Source organism: Oncorhynchus mykiss, chromosome 18 (assembly GCF_057628025.1).
Source record: "Oncorhynchus mykiss isolate SJ-2025 chromosome 18, ASM5762802v1, whole genome shotgun sequence".
In the NCBI taxonomy this organism is placed as follows: Eukaryota; Metazoa; Chordata; class Actinopteri; order Salmoniformes; family Salmonidae; genus Oncorhynchus; species Oncorhynchus mykiss.
This window is the reverse complement of record NC_143039.1, coordinates 38,447,401-38,468,709: the sequence shown is the minus strand read 5'-3', so window position 1 is coordinate 38,468,709 and position 21,309 is coordinate 38,447,401. Positions and strand designations below refer to the sequence as shown.

The 21,309-nt window shown below is 42.2% G+C and overlaps 1 long non-coding RNA gene across 1 annotated transcript; it reads left to right on the top strand.

Annotated features, from left to right (window-relative positions):
• Window positions 1-1,879: 1,879 nt before the first annotated feature.
• LOC149975498 (uncharacterized) lies at window positions 1,880-6,226 on the top strand. The gene is made up of 2 exons (XR_016488453.1): window positions 1,880-2,942; window positions 5,116-6,226. It is a non-coding gene; the product is annotated as an uncharacterized LOC149975498 (long non-coding RNA).
• Window positions 6,227-21,309: the final 15,083 nt, after the last annotated feature.

The following is a 21,309-nucleotide window of genomic DNA, read 5'->3' as shown; positions in this document are numbered from 1 at the left end:
CTGGCGTTTACCTCAGCTCATTGGCTATCTAGGTTGATGATTGCGCAACCAGGGCTGGAAAAACCTTGGATCACTGCTATTCCAACTTCCGCAACGCATATAAGGCCCTGCCCCGCCCCCCATTTGGAAAAGCTGACCACGACTCCATTTTGTTGATCCCTGCCTACAGACAGAAACTAAAACAAGAAGCTCCCGCGCTGAGGTCTGTTTCCAGTCTGAAGACTGCTTCCAGTCTGAAGACTGCAGTCTGAAGACTGCTTCCATCACGTGGACTGGGATATGTTTCGTATTGCGTCAGACAACAACATTGACGAATACGCTGATTCGGTGAGCGAGTTCATTAGAACGTGCGTTGAAGATGTCGTTCGCATAGCAACGATTAAAACATTCCCAAACAAGAAACCGTGCATTGATGGCAGCATTCGTGTGAAACTGAAAGCCCGAACCATTGCTTTTAATCAGGATAAGGTGACCGGAAACATGACCGAATACAAACAGTGTAACTATTCCCTCCGCAAGGCAATCAAACAAGCTAAGCGTCAGTATAGAGACAAAGTAGAATCTCAATTCAACGGCTCAGACACAAGAGGTATGTGGCAGGGTCTACAGTCAATCACGGATTACAAGAAGAGAACCAGCCCCGTCACGGACCAGGATGTCTTGCTCCCAGGCAAACTAAATAACTTTTTTGCCCGCTTTGAGGACAATACAGTGCCACTGACACGGCCCGCAACTAAAACATGCGGACTCTCCTTCACTGCAGCCGACGTGAGGAAAACATTTAAACGTGTCAACCCTCGCAAGGCTGCAGGCCCAGACGGCATCCCCAGCCGCGCCCTCAGAGCATGGGCAGACCAGCTGGCTGGTGTGTTTACGGACATATTCAATCAATCCCTATCCCAGTCTGTTGTTCCCACATGCTTCAAGAGGGCCACCATTGTTCCTGTTCCCAAGAAAGCTAAGGTAACTGAGCTAAACGACTACCGCCCCGTAGCACTCACTTCCGTCATCATGAAGTGCTTTGAGAGACTAGTCAAGGACCATATCACCTCCACCCTACCTGACACCCTAGACCCACTCCAATTTGCTTACCGCCCAAATAGGTCCACAGACGATGCAATCTCAACCACACTGCACACTGCCCTAACCCATCTGGACAAGAGGAATACCTATGTGAGAATGCTGTTCATCGACTACAGCTCGGCATTTAACACCATAGCTCGTCATCAAGCTCGAGTGGTTAGGGTAGGCAACAACATTTCCACCCCGCTGATCCTCAACACTGGGGCCCCACAAGGGTGCGTTCTGAGCCCTCTCCTGTACTCCCTGTTCACCCACGACTGCGTGGCCACCAACTCAATCATCAAGTTTGCGGACGACACAACAGTGGTAGGCTTGATTACCAACAACGACGACGAGACAACGACGAGACGGCCTACAGGGAGGAGGTGAGGGCCCTCGGAGTGTGGTGTCAGGAAAATAACCTCACACTCAACGTCAACAAAACTAAGGAGATGATTGTGGACTTCAGGAAACAGCAGAGGGAACACCCACCTATCCACATCGATGGAACAGTAGTGGAGAGGGTAGTAAGTTTTAAGTTCCTCGGCGTACACATCACAGACAAACTGAATTGGTCCACCCACACAGACAGCATCGTGAGGCTGAAGGAATTTGGCTTGTCACCAAAAGCACTCACAAACTTCTACAGATGCACAATCGAGAGCATCCTGTCGGGCTCTATCACCGCCTGGTACGGCAACTGCTCCGCCCACAACCGTAAGGCTCTCCAGAGGGTACTAAGGTCTGCACAACGCATCACCGGGGGCAAACTACCTGCCCTCCAGGACACCTACACCACCCGATGTCACATAAAGATCATCAAGGACAACAACCACCCGAGCCACTGCCTGTTCACCCCGCTATCATCCAGAAGGCGAGGTCAGTACAGGTGCATCAAAGCTGGGACCGAGAGACTGAAAAACAGCTTCTATCTCAAGGCCATCAGACTTTTAAACATCCACCACTAACATTGAGTGGCTGTTGCCAACACACTGACTCAACTCCAGCCACTTTAATAATGGGAATTGATGGGAAATGATGTAAAATATATCACTAGCCACTTTAAACAATGCTACCTAATATAATGTTTACATACCCTACATTATTCATCTCATATGTATATGTATATACTGTACTCTATATCATCTACTGCATCTTTATGTAATACATGTATCACTAGCCACTTTAACTATGCCACTTTGTTTACATACTCATCTCATATGTATATACTGCACTCAATACCATCTACTGTATCTTGCCTATGCCGCTCTGTACCATCACTCATTCATATATCTTATGTACATATTCTTTATCCCCTTACACTTGTGTCTATAAGGTAGTCATTTTGGAATTGTTAGCTAGATTACTTGTTGGTTGTTACTGCATTGTTGGAACTAGAAGCCCAAGCATTTCGCTACACTCGCATTAACATCTGCTAACCATGTGTATGTGACAAATAAAATTTGATTTGATTTGATCTACCCAGCTAGATTTCAAGAAGATCCGTTGTCATTGGGCAGAAATATAGTCAATCAATGAAGCTTCGCTAAAATTATTGGTGCGTCAGGTAGTCATTTATCGTTGTCTTCAAATCAGCTCACTTCGGTCAATTCTCCCAGCAAAAAAAACAACGTTGTTTGACTGTGTTGCGAACATCCAGAGGAATGCACTGAAACCCACCATGACTATATAAACGATTGTTTACATGGGCGATTCACGCCGAATGCTCCGTAAAAAAATGATAGAGATGGAATTCCCGGCACAAATAGTTTACAAAATGTTTAGATTTAGGCTATAAAAATTGATTTTATCAAAGAAAACGGCACTTCATTTGATCAATTGGATACTCAGGAAGAGAAATAAGAGCAAGATATCAGAATGTAAGTCATAATTTTACCTTCAGATGTGAAAGTCTAAAAACTGTCATGGCGGAAAATGTTTCTGTTCTTGATTACTCTTCTCAAACAAAAGCATGGTATTGGTTCTCTGTAATAGCTATTTTAAATTGGAAAACGTAGTTTGATTACCAATATTCTAATCTTTTGAAGGGTGTAAGACACTTGCATTTTCAAGAATGTTTAATGTTACGAAATTGTATTTTTAGTTGTCACTCTGAAATTTTCCCTGAATTGCCACAGACTCTGGCATGTGGAACTTGACCACACGACTGAACAGTAGTCCAGGTGTGACAAAACTAGGGCCTGTAGGACCTGCCTAGTTGATAATTCTGTTAAGAAGGTAGAGCCGCCTCCCGAGTGGCGCGGTGGTCTAAGGCACTGTATCGCAGTGCTAGCTGTGCAACTAGAGATCCTGATTTGAGTCCAGGCTCTGTCGCAGCCGGCCGAGACCGGGAGAACCATGGGGCGGCGCACAATTGGCCCAGCGTTGTCCGGATTAGGGGATGGTTTGGCCGGCAGGGATGTTCTTGTCCCATCACGCTCTAACTACTCCTGTGGTGGTCCAGGCGCAGTGCATGCTGACACGGTCGCCAGGTGTACGGTGCTACCTCAGATACATTGGTGCAACTGGCTTCCGGGTTAAGCGGTCATTGTATCAAGAAGCAGTGTGGCTTGGCTGGGTTGTGTTTCAGAAGATGCACGGCTCTCTACCTTTGCATCTCCCGAATCCGTATGAGAGTTGCAGCGATGAGACAGGACTGTAACTACCAATTGGATTCCATGAAATTGGGGAGAAAAGGGGTAAAAGTACAAAAAAATAACATTTAGAGCCTTGCTTTATTATCGACATACTTCTAACAAAAAACAGCGCCCACAATCGTTTTATCAGCAATTTCTCTCAGCCACTCATCAGTAATTTGTGTAAGTGCTGTTCTTGTTGAATGTCCTTCCCTATAAGTATGCTGAATGTTTGATGTCAATTTGTTTACTTTAAAATAGCATTGTATCTGGTCAAACATCATTTTTATCATCAGTTTTTACAGTTATTTTCTTAATGGGTGCATACTTATTAGTAACTGGAATAAGCAATTTCATAAATGTGTCAAGTCTGTTTGCGTCTGTTTGCTCCTCTTTAAACACAACGGTCCAACAAATATTCTTTACATCAACAATATAGGAATCACTACAAAACATATTGTTCTACCTCTTATAGAGGTATATCTCTTACTAGCAAATTATTAATTTCACGAGCCTTGTTTCTTAAGCTACATATGTTAACATGGGCTATTTTGAGCCCTTTTCCTCTGAGATGCTTACTTGTTTACGTTGCTTTACTGGGAAGCTTAGCAGAAGTAGATATGCTCATATTTATTTTAGTGCAGGGTGAGCTGCACACAGTGGACTTCCTCCTAGGGCAGGCCGCCTCAGTGCTAACAGTATAAATCTGGTTCATAGGCACATACAATAGCATACAATAGCTATAGGATCAGCAGAGGCATTCAGGGCAGTTAGAGGGACAAGTTAGGTTACTTACATTGTGTCTACCAACACCCCGGTGTAATGTACATTTGCTAAAGCATTATGACAACTCTCTGTCATAATGGTAGGAATTAGCTAAACTGGGCTTGGGTCAATGTCTCAACGCAGCCTTATAATGCTGTGAAAGGATCCAGGAACCCAAATGATTTGGGTGGATCCCATCCTCCTTATAAAACGTGTTTTGTTTCCAAAAGTGATCGAAATTGTCAACAGAAGTTACACCCATTAAGCTACAATAATCACGTAGCCATGTAGCCATGATTCATGAATCGCTTGATACAGTTTTATGAATGGCTTGAAACTTATTGCTCCATACCAGCTTTGAAATCATAAGTAATGTTTTACACAAAAATGCACAACCGAACTGTTCCTACCCTAAATACATTTTTGACATTTAGAAAAACTGTTCCGATTTGATGGTGGACACCACATTTGCAGTGCCAGCCTTTCATGCCTATGCTCATGATGTTCCCTGTCAGGTCATAAATAAAATATTTATTTTTCATTTATGCTGTTTAACACCACATATTTGTATTTGCAGACAGTTGCCCTAACAGTAATCATCATCAAGCATTGTAATACTCATTATGGTTTCTGTTTGTACTTTACATTTCAGGTCACTGATGGTGTCAGGTATGTGACTGGTAGTGGGTTTGCTGACGGAGAACAGATGGAGAGGTTGTGGTCCTACCTTAGAAGGACACCTGCTCTTTCCATGACATAGACTGACCAGATGAATCCAGGTGAAAGCTATGATCCCTTATTGATGTCACTTGTTAAATCCACTTCAATCCGTGTAGATGAAGGGGTGAAGACAGGTTAAATAAGGATTTTTAAGCCTTGAGACAATTGAGACATGGATTGGGTACACCTCAGCCCAACCTCCAGCTCCAGCCTCCGCCCAACCTCCAGTTAAAGGCCCAGGCCCATCACCAACTACTGGCCCTGTTCCAGCTCCAGGCCCAGCTCCACTCCACTCCCAGCTGCAAACAGATATTCTAAAATCAAAGCCCACCATTGACCTTAGCAATGGCCACAATGGGTATCTGTTTAAAGCCCTGATTGTCTAAAGAAATGGTCAAGTCACTGCCTGTACTTTACATGTCAATGTTGTTCATCTCAATGACCAAGACATTACAATTCTGCATTGATACATTGTACAGAGCATTGTGTCTTACTTAATGTTAACCTGATGCCACGGCTGGCATCCAAAATGGTAAATGCTTGGTCCATACCATATTGGGACGGCTTTTTTTAACTCTATCCCACCAGGCATGCCCTCTATTTCAATGATCACAGCTACCACATGTGTTTTTATGAATCAAATGTCATCCCTTACCGTACCTAGAACTCTGACTGTGAATTTGAGTGGTTACATGTTTTAAGCTTGCTTAAACCAGGACCGTTATTTAATTGCTGGATCACGGACATACAATACCTTTTTAAATAGTTATTTCAAATAAAATGATGTACTATACTTCTGGTTGAATAAGGCTTGTACTCCTTGCACCCTGTCCTTGTCGAACCCCTTGAACTTTGACTGTGAAGCTACAGGTTTGCCTAGATGTAACAATAAAAGAGGCACTGTACTGTATGTTTAAAGGCATTATAAGAGGTACAGATGTAGGATCTTCATTTGAGTTAATTTGCTACAGCAGGAAAATAATCCTGCGGTTACGGGACATGTGAATTGTTATGTGGATTATAATAAATATACTTTTTTTGTCGGTGGTTGATACATTTCTCATAAGGGAAAATCAAGTCTGATATTTCAAAGTGGAAATTACAAACAAGGAATGCTGTGAACAAGAAATGCTGTGTCGACCCCCATACCTTACATCTAGATAACCTAACAAAAAATAATGTAGAATTAGACAAGATAAATAATACATTAAATTAAATGTAAAAAAAAAAAAGACAACACCTAAAAAAATGTATAGGAAAACCTTCCGCAGGTGGACAGGGCAGAGTTCTCTGTATTTTAAATCTGTATCTCAAATCTAACTCCAACTATCAAATCCAAATCCATTACTTTTTTTCAAGTAAAAGTTTAAAAATGTCATTATTTACTATTGTGACCCTTTATATTTGTGTTATGTATTGTCTCTACCTTCTTGCCCTTTATGCTGTTGTCTGTTCCCAATAATGTTTGTACGATGTTTTGTACCGCTACCATGTTGTGTTGCTACCATGCTGTGTTTTCATGTGTTGCTGCCATGTTATGTGTTGTCTTAGATCTCTCTTTATTGTAATGTTGTGGTGTTTCTCTTGTTGTGATGTGTGTTTTCTGCTATATATATATATTTTTTTATCCCAGCCCCGTCCCCGCAGTTGATCTTTTGCCTTCTGGTAGGCCGTTATTGTAAATAAGAATTTGTTCTTAACTGACTTGCCTAGTTAAATAAAAGGTAAAAGATCAAACAACAAACAACAAAACATTTACTTGCCAAGAGTGTGCAAATCTGTCATCAAGGCAAACGGTGGCTACTTTGAAGAATATCAAATATAAATATATTTAGATTTGTTTAAGACTTTTTTTGGTTACTAAAGAAACGTCCCTTTTTAGGACCCTGTCTTTCAAAGATAATTCGTAAAAATCAAAAAATCTTCATTGTAAAGGGTTTAAACACTGTTCCCATGCTTGTTCAATGAACCATAAACAATTAATGAACATGCACCTGTGGAACAGTCGTTAAGACACTAACAGCTTACAGATGGTAGGCAATTAAGGTCACAGTTATGAAAACTTAGGACACTAAAGAGGCCTTTCTACTGGCGCTGAAAAACACCACAAAAAAAAGATGTCCAGGGTCCCTGCTCATCTGCGTGAACGTGCCTTAGGCATGCTGCAAGGAGGCATGAGGACTGCAGATGTGGCCAGGGCAATAAATTGCAATGTCTGTACTGTGAGACGCCTAAGACAGCGCTACTGGCGAGACAGGACCGACAGCTGATCATCCTCGCAGAGGCAGACCACGTGTAACAACACCTGCACAGGATCAGTACATCTGAACATCACACCTGCGGGACAGGTACAGTATGGCAACAACAACTTCCAGAGTTACACCAGGAACACACAATCCCTCCATCAGTGCTCAGACTATCTGCAATAGGCTGAGAGAGGCTGGACTGAGGGCTTGTAGGCCTGTTGTAAGGCAGGTCCTTACCAGACACTACAGGCAACAACATCACATATGGGCACAAACCCAACGTCGCTGGACCAGACAGGACTGGCAAAAAGTGCTCACTGACAAAGGTTGATGGTCGGATTTGCGTTTATCATCAAAAGTATGAGCGTTACACCGAGGCCTGTACTCTGGAGCAGAATCGATTTGGAGGTGGAAGGTCCGTCATGGTCTGGGGCGGTATGTCACAGCATCATCGGACTGAGCTTGTTGGCAATCTCAACGCTGTGCTTTACAGGGAAGACATCCTCCTCCCACATGTGGTACCCTTCCTGCAGGCCCATCCTGACATGACCCTCCAGCATGACAATGCCACTAGCCATACTGCTCGTTCTGTGCAGGATTTCCTGCAATACAGGAATGTAAGTGTTCTGCCATGGCCAGTGAAAAGCCCATATCTCAATCCCATTGAGCACGTCTGGGATCGGAGGGTGAGGGCTAGGGCCACTCCCTTCAGAAATGTCCGGGAACTTGCAGGTGCCTTGGTGGAAGAGTGGGGTAACATCTCACAGCAAGAACTGGCAAATCTGGTGCTGTCCATGAGGAGGAGATGCACTGCAGTACTTAATGCAACTAGTGGCCACACCAGATACTGACTGTTACTTTTGATTTTGACTCCCAATTTGTTCAGGGAGACATTATTCAATTTCTGTTAGTCACATGTTTGTGGAACTTGTTCAGTTTATGTCTCAGTTGTGGAATCTTGTTATGTTCATACAAATATTTACACATGTTAAGTTTGCTGAAAATAAACATAGTTGACAGTGAAAAGACGTTTCTTTTTTTGCTCAGTTTATTATTTAATAGTTAATAGAAAATAGTAAAAAAAATAAGAAAAACTGTTGAATGAGTAGGTATGTCCAAACTTTTGACTGGTACTATATATATACTTTTGACTGGTACAATATATATATAGTACCAGTCAAAAGTTTGGACACACCTACTCATTCAAAGATTTTTTAAATATATTTTTTATATATATACAGTCGAAGTCAGAAGTTTACATAAACTTAGGATGGAAAAATTAAAACTAGTTTTTCAACCACTCCACAAATTTCTTGTTAACAAACTATAGTTTTGGCAAGTCGGTTAGGACATCTACTTTGTGCATGAAACAAATAATTTTTCCAACAATTGTTTACAGACAGATTATTTCACTGTATCACAATTCCAGTGGGTCAGAAGTTTACACACACTATGTTGACTGTGCCTTTAAACAGCTTGGAAAATTCCAGAAAATTATGTCATGGCTTTAGCAGCTTCTGATAGGCTAATTGACATCACTGGAGTCAATTGGAGGTGTACCTGTGGATGTATTTAAAGGCCCACCTTCAAACTCAGTGCCTCTTTGCTTGACATCATGGGAAAATCAAAAGAAATCAGCCAAGACCTCAGAAAAAAAAATTGTAAACCTCCACAAGTCTGGTTCATTCTTGGGAGCAATTTCCAAAAGCCTGAATGTACCATGTGCATCTGTACAAACAGTAGTGCGCAAGTATAAACACCATGGGACCACGCAGCCGTCATACCACAGAAAGGAGAAGCGTTCTGTCTCCTAGAGATGAACATACTTTTGTGCGAAAGTGCAAATCAATCCCCAAACAACAGCAAAGGACATTGTGAAGATGCTGGAGGAAACAGGTACATAAGTATCTATATCCAGTGTAAAATGAGTTCTATATCAACATAACCTGAAAGGATGCTCAGCAAGGAAGAAGCCACTGCTCAAAAACCGCCATAAAAAAGCTAGACTACGGTTTGCAACTGCACATGGGGACAAATATCATACTTTTTGGAGAAATGTCCTCTGATCTGATGAAACAAAAATATAACTTTTTGGCCATAATGACCATATTTATGTTTGGAGGGAAAAGGGGGAGACTTGCAAGCCGAAGACCACCATCCCAACCGTGAAGCACGAGGGTTGCAGTATCATGTTGTGGGGTGGTTTGCTTCAGGAGGGACTGGCGCACTTCACAAAATACATGACATCATGAGGGGGGAAAATTATGTGGATATATTGAAGCAACATCTCAAGACATCAAGTTAAATCTTGGTCGCAAATGGGTCTTTCAAATAGACAATGACCCCAAGCACACTTCCAAAGTTGTGGCAAAATGGCTTAAGGACAACAAAGTCAAGGTATTGGAGTGGCCCTCACAAAGCCCTGACCTCAATCATATAGAAAATGTGTAGTCAAAACTGAAAAAGTGTGTGTGAGCAAGGAGGCCTACATACCTGACTCGTTACACCAGCTCTGTCAGGAGGAATGGGCCAAAATTCACCCAACTTATTGTGGAAGCTTGTGGAAGGCTACCCGAAACATTTGACCCAAGTTAAACAATGTAAAAGCAATGCTACCAAATACTAATTGAGTGTATGTAAACTTCTGACCAACTGGGAATGTGATGAAAGAAATACATGCTGAAATACATCATTCTCTCTACTATTATTCTGACATTTCACATTCTTAAAATAAAGTGGTGATCCTAACTGACCTAAGACAGTAAACTTTTACTAGGATTAAATGTCAGGAATTGTGAAAAACTGAGTTTAAATGTAATCCAGAGAGGTTACAAAAATTATCTAGAGACTGTGGGGGGATCCAAATTATGGATTTAAAAGCGTACAATGACACCTTTGTTTTAAGCCCTGGATTTCTAACCTGTTGATATTAATGTTGGATCTGATTTTCACAGCTAACATTTCGATGGAAATATAAATAGATACTATATGCCGATAGTGGACAACCCTGTTTTACTCCTCTTCCAAGTTTAAAACTTTCTAGGCATTATTGATTATTTTACAGCTATGGTTAATATACATAACTTTTACCCATTTTAGAAGAGATTCTCCAAAATTGAAATATTCCAGTCCGGTCATACTTCATAAAATGGCTTTTCAAAGTCAACTATGAATAACAGGCCTGTTTTCCCAGATAGTTCATAGTGTTCAATTGTTTCCAGTACTTGTCTTATATTATCTCCAATGTATCGTCCATGTCTGATTAGGATTTACAATATCCGACAATACCTTTTTAATTCTATGAGCTATGCATTTTGAAGTGTAAGAAGGCTCCAATTTTTTATGGACTGGTGTAACGTTCTGAGTGTAGTGGGTGAGAAGTCAGGCGCAGGAAGCAGAGAGTTCAGGGGAGTGCTATTTTAATGCACCACAACGGCGAACATAAGCCAACCCCACGAAAACACAGGGCGTAATACAAAACAAACGCCCCAAACAGGGGGACTTAAACTGTCCAGAAAAGACCCACGAAATGGGAAAGCACGTAACTCACAGACGTGCACACAAGTTTACACAACACAGAAGGTCACAATAATTAATCCCGCACAAGGAACCAGGCGGGCCGGCTGACTAAATAAAGCCTCACTAATTATACATAATTCAAAACAGGTGCACTCAATGAACACATAAGGGAGGGGGAGGAAATAATCAGTGGCAGCTAGTAGGCCGGCGACGACGACCGCCGAGCGCCACCCGGACGGGAAGGGGAGCCACCTTCGGTCGGAGTCGTGACAACTGGATCTTTATATTTACCACTTGGATCTTGTTTCATTAATAATGAAATCAGACCTTATTGTTGAATGTATGCTAATCTTCTATTTTTATAAGAGTGGTTAAAACATGCTAATAACAGTCCTCGGAGTATATCAAAAATGGTTTGGTATACCTCCACTGTTCCACAGAGTGGGGTTTTGAGCCTTTGACCTGACAGCAGCAGTTGATACTGGTCCTATAGTGGGTGTGTCTTAGTACAATTGTCTGGATTAATGGATGGTTCTTGATTTGTAGAGTGATGGGATGCTTTGAGACTTGACTCTGCCGAACCATACCACCCAAGGGAGCAGAAGGTTAGGATGTTTTCAATTCAATGTCTTAAATAAAAGGTGAATCATCAGGGAGTTTCCTAAGTAGTCCTAAGCCAAATGTTTTTCCCAGAACTCAGGGAGATATTACAAAAAGCCAAAACACTTTCTTCTGTTCATAGATTGCAAAACAGAACATGAATGACCTTCACCTCCACCACACTCTCCGACAGTCCAGTTCTGATGGCTGCCTCAGCCAGCAGAGGCGACCCTCTCCTGATCATTCACTGGTCAAATAAGGCTTTCAAACCTCTCTTTGATCGGGAAAAATGTACGATCTTCTTTGTCCTAAGAACAGAATGACACTTCTTAAGACATACCTTAATCTAGTGTTATATAAGGATCAGTATACATATCACAGACTTCATATGAGAAGTGGGCCATAATCAGCTAAGAAATCACTAAGGCATAATACAAGTGTTGGCGGTCTGGAGAAATCCAGTAAAGGATTCTGGGTTTGAATGGAAGTGTATATTTTTGTTCAAGCCCTTATCTTGCTCACCTAACTAATTGGTTGATAAGCTGAATCACATTAATTACTACTGGGTTTGGAGCGAAAACCTACAGGATGGTAGCTCTCCAGGAACAGAGTTCGTCAGCCCTGCAATAGTGATTTGGGATTTGTAATAAGTAAATACAAGTAGAGGCCAATAAATCATCAAATAGTCTAAACCAAATTATGCTAATCTGTTATGTTAAATATCCAAGCATTGTAATACACCCATCAATTAAGAAGCAATGAAGTTGACCTGCCATGTGCCAGCGGAATAGCAACGCAACCACAGCCTAGCAATAAATGCACCCGTGTTGACCTGCAACGCGCCCACAGGCTACCAATGTTCAGAGGTGATGTTTAAAACTATGTTTTAAATGTTTTTATTAATTTAGGAGCTGCAAATTCAATGTTTATTTATTATTTATTAATTATAATTTTGCTTCATATTGCGAACAAGGGAGGTCTGGTTGTCGGCTATGCTTGAAATGTGACCTTGCGCTATTGTATCATTGTCAATCAATCAATCAATCAAATTCATTTTATATAGCCCTTCGTACATCGGCTGATATCTCAAAGTGCTGTACAGAAACCCAGCCTAAAACCCCAAACAGCAAGCAATGCAGGTGTAGAAGCACGGCGGCTAGGAAAAACTCCCTAGAAAGGCCAAAACCTAGGAAGAAACCTAGAGAGGAACCAGGCTATGTGGGGTGGCCAGTCCTCTTCTGGCTGTGCCGGGTGGAGATTATAACAAAACATGGTCAAGATGTTCAAATGTTCATAAATGACCAGCATGGTCGAATAATAATAAGGCAGAATAGTTGAAACTGGAGCAGCAGCACAGTCAGGTGGACTGGGGACAGCAAGGAGTCATCATGTCAGGTATTCCTGGGGCATGGTCCTATGGCTCAGGTCAGTTGAAACTGGAGCAGCAGCACAGCCAGGTGGACTGGGGACAGCAAGGAGTCATCATGTCAGGTAGTCCTGGGGCATGGTCCTAGGGCTCAGGTCCTCCGAGAGAGAGAAAGAGAGAAGGAGAGAATTAGAGAACGCACACTTAGATTCACACAGGACACCGAATAGGACAGGAGAAGTACTCCAGATATAACAAACTGACCCTATCCCCCCGACACATAAACTACTGCAGCATAAATACTGGAGGCTGAGACAGGAGGGGTCAGGAGACACTGTGGCCCCATCCGAGGACACCCCCGGACAGGGCCAAACAGGAAGGATATAACCCCACCCACTTTGCCAAAGCACAACACTAGAGGGATATCTTCAACCACCAACTTACCATCCTGAGACAAGGCTGAGTATAGCCCACAAAGACCTCCGCCACGGCACAACCCAAGGGGGGGGGGGGGGGGGGGGCGCCAACCCAGACAGGATGACCACATCAGTGACTCAACCCACTCAGGTGACGCACCCCCTCCAGGGACGGCATGAGAGAGCCCCAGTAAAGCCAGTGACTCAGCCCCTGTAATAGGGTTAGAGGCAGAGAATCCCAGTGGAAAGAGGGGAACCGGCCAGGCAGAGACAGCAAGGGCGGTTCGTTGCTCCAGAGCCTTTCCGTTCACCCTCCCACTCCTGGGCCAGACTACACTCAATCATATGACCCACTGAAGAGATGAGTCTTCAGTAGAGACTTAAAGGTTGAGACCGAGTTTGCGTCTCTGACATGGGTAGGCAGACCGTTCCATAAAAATGGAGCTCTATAGGAGAAAGCCCTGCCTCCAGCTGTTTGCTTAAAAATTCTAGGGACAATTAGGAGGCCTGCGTCTTGTGACCGTAGCGTACGTGTAGGTATGTACGGCAGGACCAAATCAGAGAGATAGGTAGGAGCAAGCCCATGTAATGCTTTGTAGGTTAGCAGTAAAACCTTGAAATCAGCCCTTGCTTTGACAGGAAGCCAGTGTAGAGAGGCTAGCACTGGAGTAATATGATCAAATTTTTTGGTTCTAGTCAGGATTCTAGCAGCCGTATTTAGCACTAACTGAAGTTTATTTAGTGCTTTATCCGGGTAGCCGGAAAGTAGTGCATTGCAGTAGTCTAACCTGGAAGTGACAAAAGCATGGATAAATTTTTCTGCATCATTTTTGGACAGAAAGTTTCTGATTTTTGCAATGTTACGTAGATGGAAAAAAGCTGTCCTTGAAATGGTCTTGATATGTTCTTCAAAAGAGAGATCAGGGTCCAGAGTAACGCCGAGGTCCTTCACAGTTTTATTTGAGACGACTGTACAACCATTAAGATTAATTGTCAGATTCAACAGAAGATCTCTTTGTTTCTTGGGACCTAGAACAAGCATCTCTGTTTTGTCCGAGTTTAAAAGTAGAAAGTTTGCAGCCATCCACTTCCTTATGTCTGAAACACATTCTTCTAGCAAGGGCAATTTTGGGGCTTCACCATGTTTAATTGAAATGTACAGCTGTGTGTCATCCGCATAGCAGTGAAAGTTAACATTATATTTTCGAATGACATCCCCAAGAGGTAAAATATATAGTGAAAACAATAGTGGTCCTAAAACGGAACCTTGAGGAACACCGAAATTTACAGTTGATTTGTCAGAGGACAAACCATTCACAGAGACAAACTGATATCTTTCCGACAGATAAGATCTAAACCAGGCCAGAACTTGTCCGTGTAGACCAATTTGGGTTTCCAATCTCTCCAAAAGAATGTGGTGATCGATGGTATCAAAAGCAGCACTAAGGTCTAGGAGCACGAGGACAGATGCAGAGCCTCGGTCCGATGCCATTAGAATGTCATTTACCACCTTCACAAGTGCCGTCTCAGTGCTATGATGGGGTCTAAAACCAGACTGAAGCATTTCGTATACATTGTTTGTCTTCAGGAAGGCAGTGAGTTGTTGCGCAACAGCCTTTTCTAAAATTTTTGAGAGGAATGGAAGATTCGATATAGGCCGATAGTTTTTTATATTTTCTGGGTCAAGGTTTGGCTTTTTCAAGAGAGGCTTTATTACTGCCACTTTTAGTGAGTTTGGTACACATCCGGTGGATAGAGAGCCGTTTATTATGTTCAACATAGGAGGGCCAAGCACAGGAAGCAGCTCTTTCAGTAGTTTAGTTGGAATAGGGTCCAGTATGCAGCTTGAAGGTTTAGAGGCCATGATTATTTTCATCATTGTGTCAAGAGATATAGTGCTAAAACACTTGAGCGTCTCTCTTGATCCTAGGTCCTGGCAGAGTTGTGCAGACTCAGGACAACTGAGCTTTGAAGGAATACGCAGATTTAAGGAGGAGTCCGTAATTTGCTTTCTAATAATCATAATCTTTTCCTCAAAGAAGTTCACGAATTTATCACTGCTAAAGTGAAAGTCATCCTCTCTTGGGGAATGCTGCTTTTTAGTTAGCTTTGCGACAGTATCAAAAAGGAATTTTGGATTGTTCTTATTTTCCTCAATTAAGTTAGAAAAATAGGATGATCGAGCAGCAGTAAGGGCTCTTCGGTACTGCACAGTACTGTCTTTCCAAGCTAGTCGGAAGACTTCCAGTTTGGTGTGGCGCCATTTCCGTTCCAATTTTCTGGAAGCTTGCTTCAGAGCTCGGGTATTTTCTGTGTACCAGGGAGCTAGTTTCTTATGAGAAATGTTTTTAGTTTTTAGGGGTGCAACTGCATCTAGGGTATTGCGCAAGGTTAAGTTGAGTTCCTCAGTTAGGTGGTTAACTGATTTTTGTCCTCTGGCGTCCTTGGGTAGACAGAGGGATTCTGGAAGGACATCAAGGAATCTTTGTGTTGTCTGTGAATTTATAGCACGACTTTTGATGATCCTTGGTTGGGGTCTGAGCAGATTATTTGTTGCAATTGCAAACGTAATAAAATGGTGGTCCGATAGTCCAGGATTATGAGGAAAAACATTAAGATCCACAACATTTATTCCATGGGACAAAACTAGGTCCAGCGTATGACTGTGACAGTGAGTGGGTCCAGAGACATGTTGGACAAAACCCACTGAGTCGATGATGGCTCCGAAAGCCTTTTGGAGTGGGTCTGTGGACTTTTCCATGTGAATATTAAAGTCACCAAAGATTAGAATATTATCCGCTATGACTACAAGGTCCGATAGGAATTCAGGGAACTCAGTGAGGAACGCTGTATATGGCCCAGGAGGCCTGTAAACAGTAGCTATAAAAAGTGATTGAGTAGGCTGCATAGATTTCATGACTAGAAGCTCGAAAGACGAAAACGTCATTTTTTTTTTTTGTAAATTGAAATTTGCTATCGTAAATGTTAGCAACACCTCCGCCTTTGCGGGATGCACGGGGGATATGGTCACTAGTGTAGCCAGGAGGTGAGGCCTCATTTAACACAGTAAATTCATCAGGCTTAAGCCATGTTTCAGTCAGGCCAATCACATCAAGATTATGATCAGTGATTAGTTCATTGACTATAATTGCCTTTGAAGTAAGGGATCTAACATTAAGTAGCCCTATTTTGAGATGTGAGGTATCATGATCTCTTTCAATAATGACAGGAATGGAGGTGGTCTTTATCCTAGTGAGATTACTAAGGCGAACACCGCCATGTTTAGTTTTGCCCAACCCAGGTCGAGGCACAGACACGGTCTCAATGGTGATAGCTGAGCTATACAGTACATCTACACCATGATATGAAACGTTGACTTGAACCTTCTGACCAACTAGTGGGGCAGGCGGCGCCCCACTGTCTGATTCATATCGCGTGATTTCTGATGATAGTTCTGGATTATATCGACTGATTGCTGTTGTATTAGGGTGTCATAACGTGGCTAATAGGCTAGCATCTGTGTCAAATAGGAGACACACGCGAGTTGAGTCATCTACTTTATGAAATTACAGCCTGATGAGCTTGCATCTCTGAATTAAACTTCAATTGCTTTCATTTGTCCTGTTTAAGTATACAGACACATGCCACCGTCCACTGGCATGTCTACTAGGCTACTAAAATGTTGCAGTCTGGCTTCAGTTTTGAAAACTTGACAATGACTAACCAAGAAAAAGAAACCTGCATCAAAACACAATACAAAGGAGAAACATGTAGGCCTATTACAGCACTATTTTAGCAGTAGCCTAGGCTGGCTAGTGTTAAGGGTTGCGTCAATTCGAATCTGGTATCAGAACAAGTATGACACTGAGTCACCGATTGTATACTATGTACTTTTTATTAGCTAAGCAATAAGTGGTAAATGCGGATTTCGTATATACGGCTCTAATAAAACAATAGCCAGTTTGGGTCACAGTTGCACGATTCTTTGTAAAACAAATAGGTTATGTCTGGCCTGGGATTTTTTTTTTCTCAATGTGGCCCCTGGCTGATTGAGTTTGACACCACAGGGCTAGTGTATCTATTTATGTAGCTAGCTATTTAGCGAGCTAAAAACATGGAGCCTAACGTTAGCTAGCTAGCTGCTGGGAGGATGTCATGTCATTGGAGGATTGGGTGAGTGACCAACTTTTTACCCTCTTCGTTTTTTGGTGGCTACAGCTAGAGATGCAGGTGTCATTTGGTGAGCTAAGAGGAAATGTGAATTGCTTTGCTAGCTAGCTATACTGAACTTGAATGACTTATCCACAGTTGGCATATCTAGTTGTCAATCAAATGTATTTGACAGGCAGGCAAGTTCCCATTCAGTTGTCAAAACGTGGGTTGGTACAAGCATGTATTGGCAGGCAAGCTGCAGAATGATGAGCAGGCTACTTTTCCCCATCGTTTATCAGCGTGATTTTTGACAGCCAACTAGCTGAAAAAGTCTGAGAGGGTTAATATAAGAATTTAGCTCATCTCGCTCTCATTAGTTGTTGATCTTGTTGTTGTTTGTGCATATGCTCCCTCCCCCAGTTGCCTATCTTTTCATGGTTGTTTGATCAATAGAACTGAAGTTCCCAAATGTAAGAGAACTCCTGTTCTATTTACATATTTGCAGGAATCCATTCGGTGTTTTTGGCGAATGCGCTCTAATGATCTAAAGTCGCGCTGTTGCTACTGCCTGTAAACCCACAGTTCAGTTTAATGTGAATGATGGCAGTCCCATGTGGCAAATTGCATATAGGCCTACTGTAGCTCTGATTGGCTATGACGCACTGGTCTGTGTAAACTTCGGTCCTGGACAATACAGATGTTTTTATGAGGTTTTATTTACTGTCTATTCATTTTTCGAACATACGGCTGTTTTCCCACTCTATATTGCTAGAGAATTTTCACAAATTCCTTAGTATACGTAATTCCCAAAATTTCTAGGAAGTTATGAAAGTGTGAAGTGCTCACTTGACAGAAAAAAAGTAAGATTCTTCCTGGGGGTGTATATGAACAGATTTTAATAAGATTTAATGTTGCTAAAATGCTGTCAGATCCATTTTAACTGACTATTTCTATTACATTACACATAATGCTGCCTACAGTTTTCGAGAGCTAGACCAGAGCTAGCTAACAAGCTAGCTAGCTAACAACCTTGTGTGTGCAGAGCGGCATTAAAATAAAAACACCTTACCTTTTTGTAGTTAATAAATCCAATTTGAAACGTGATAACTATAGTATCCTTAACTAGTATTGAAAAAGTGAATCCATTGTTCAATAATAAAATAATCTCTCACTCTAATTGAATCAGCCCTGTAATGTTAGTAGCTACAGTAGACTATGCATGCTTTGGAGGGAGGGTAGGGGCATGTAGCCTACACACACACACACTGGTAAAGATTTTCAGCTGGCAGGCAGACACTGGAATAAGTTTGAGTGACAGTGAGGGCTTTGCATAGGTGCTTTGTTGCATTTTCTTTTGTGGGACTGGTAAAATATCGATGAACCGGTTCCCGTGCTTTAAAATAACAATTCTGTTCCGGAACAGTATAAATCCCTTTCGTTCTCAGTTCTGGTTCTGTTCCAACCACTGCATTAGATGAAACATTAACTGTTATTACATTAAAGCTCAGTTTATAAAAACTATTGTGGTCATGTTGCCTCTAACATGTGAACTCTTGTTCCTGAGGCACCTGTCAGGCCACGTAGCCTGCAGTGGCCTCATGAAAGGGGTTTGGGAGTTCATTGTCAAAGCAGCTCCATCTGGCCTCTCCACTCTTCATGCTGCACGAGTATGCCCTGGTAATTAAGGCAAACTCATCGATTCAGAACCTGGAGAGTGCATTCTGACACTGCAAGGACAGAGACAGAGAGAAAAAGTACCGAATAACTTAAAATAAATAATTCCAATATTCATATAAAATAAACACGCACACACACATCATAGACCCACAGCTTACTGAGAACAGCACAGGATCTGGTCGTTTTGTTTGGTGACTTCTCCACTGCAGCACATGCTGTACAAAGACTAAACGATTGATGGCGTTTCCACAGTGCCTGAAAAACCTGAGACCAGAGCGATTAAAGAAGCTAGGTGGATACCGCGTGTGACACGGCCCATAGTGATTTATAGCAGCAAGATTGTGTGGGGAAAAAAAGAGGGGGACCTTGAAAAAAATACATAATACATTCAGACAATCTGTTTTATAGCAGACAAATAATAGATATGAGTAGCCTACACACACACCTGCTAAATTTAAAATGTATAAAAACATTACACAATACCTCCAAGTTTTGCATAATCTAGAGTCAGTAGTGCAAGTAACCATGAACGTGTAAATAATCTAGCCGAAATCATGTTTTGTTTTGTGATGTTGTTATTGGTCAAAAATAATCTCAGTTCTCCTCTTCTGTGAGGTTCTGCCTAGGAGGTTCTGCCTAATATTCTGCTTTCCTTCAAGTTTGTCCAAGATGTACTGTCCTCATCTTTGACTTGCTTTTATCCAACAGATCTCCCGGGGCGTGCCAGGCTCATGAATGTGAAATGATGCGAGCAGGGTGTAGATACTGGAAAAGGAAGGAGAGCATGTACCGAGTACATCACAGATGAGTACCATTAATCAAATGAGTGCTGCAAGGTCTTTCCTCAAAATTGTAAAATGGGCCAATTGCCAAATAGATCTCTTGGATTACATTTTAAATGTTTGCTTTCTTCCATCATGTCAAATCCTCTTTTGGGCTTGACTTCATAAATAACATGTAGGCCTTTTGCCATATGATGATCAGCTGAAGCCAGTTAGCCAATCATTCATACCTGCTGGGCATTCAGGACTACACTCTAAAAATGTGTATTTTCTTTTTACATTTGTTCCTAAAGGAGTGTGTGTGTTACCTTTCTTACAAATCCACCTCATTTTGGAATGCTTTTAAAACACGGAAGCCAAATGGGAAAACTTTGGATGCAATTTCCTCCGTGTTTGTGCATTATAATAATTCATATGTGCGCCACTAGAAATCCCAGCATTAGCATGTTTCTGTTAGCCGATATATCCTGACAAAATACACCATATTACTGGCCTGCTAATGTGCCTCGATGGCTAAACTCACTAGAAATGTCAGGTGCGTGAATGAGGACCCAAAAGCGAATTAACAAACAGAGTTTCTTTAATGATGAACACACGTGGGCTCAGATGGACAGATAGGTTCCGACAGGACAGGACAAGGTTGCAGCAAACACGATGATAGTCTGGTTCAGGCATGAGACACACAAACAAGAATCCGACAAAGACAGGAGCAGAAACAGAGAGAGATATAGGGACCTAATCAGAGGGAAAAAGGGAACAGGTGGGAAAAGGGGTGAATGAGGTAGTCAGAGAAGACAAGGAACAGCTGGGGGAAAGAGGGACAGAAACGGTAACCTAGTACGACCAGCAGAGGGAGACAGGGTGAAAGGAAAGGACAGAAACAAGACACAACATGACAATACATGACAAGAAAAGACCCATAACTGATCCAAATGCTAGATGCAGTTATTTCAACATTAATATAGTGCCTTTGAAAGGATTCAGACCCCTTGACTTTTTCCACATTTTGTTATGTTACAGCCTTATTCTAAAATGGATTTAAAAAACCACACAATACCCCATAGCAACTGTCACGAATATCACCGAAGGTGACTCCCCTTTCCGTTCTTGTGGCGCTCGGCGGTCATCGTCGCCGGTCTACTAGCTGCCACCAATCCCTTTTTCCCCTTTTCGTTTGGTTTTGTCTAATTGGTTTCAACTGTTCCTTGTTGGGGTTTTTGGGTTGGGGTTATTTAAGTTCGGTTAGCCCGCCTGTGTTTGTGCGGGCTTGTTGCTGTTATGTGAAGAGGTGTTCCTGATTATTGTTGGGTTTTTTCGCTGTCCGGTGAGGTACCAGTTTGTACTTGGGTAGAGTGTATTACGCCTATG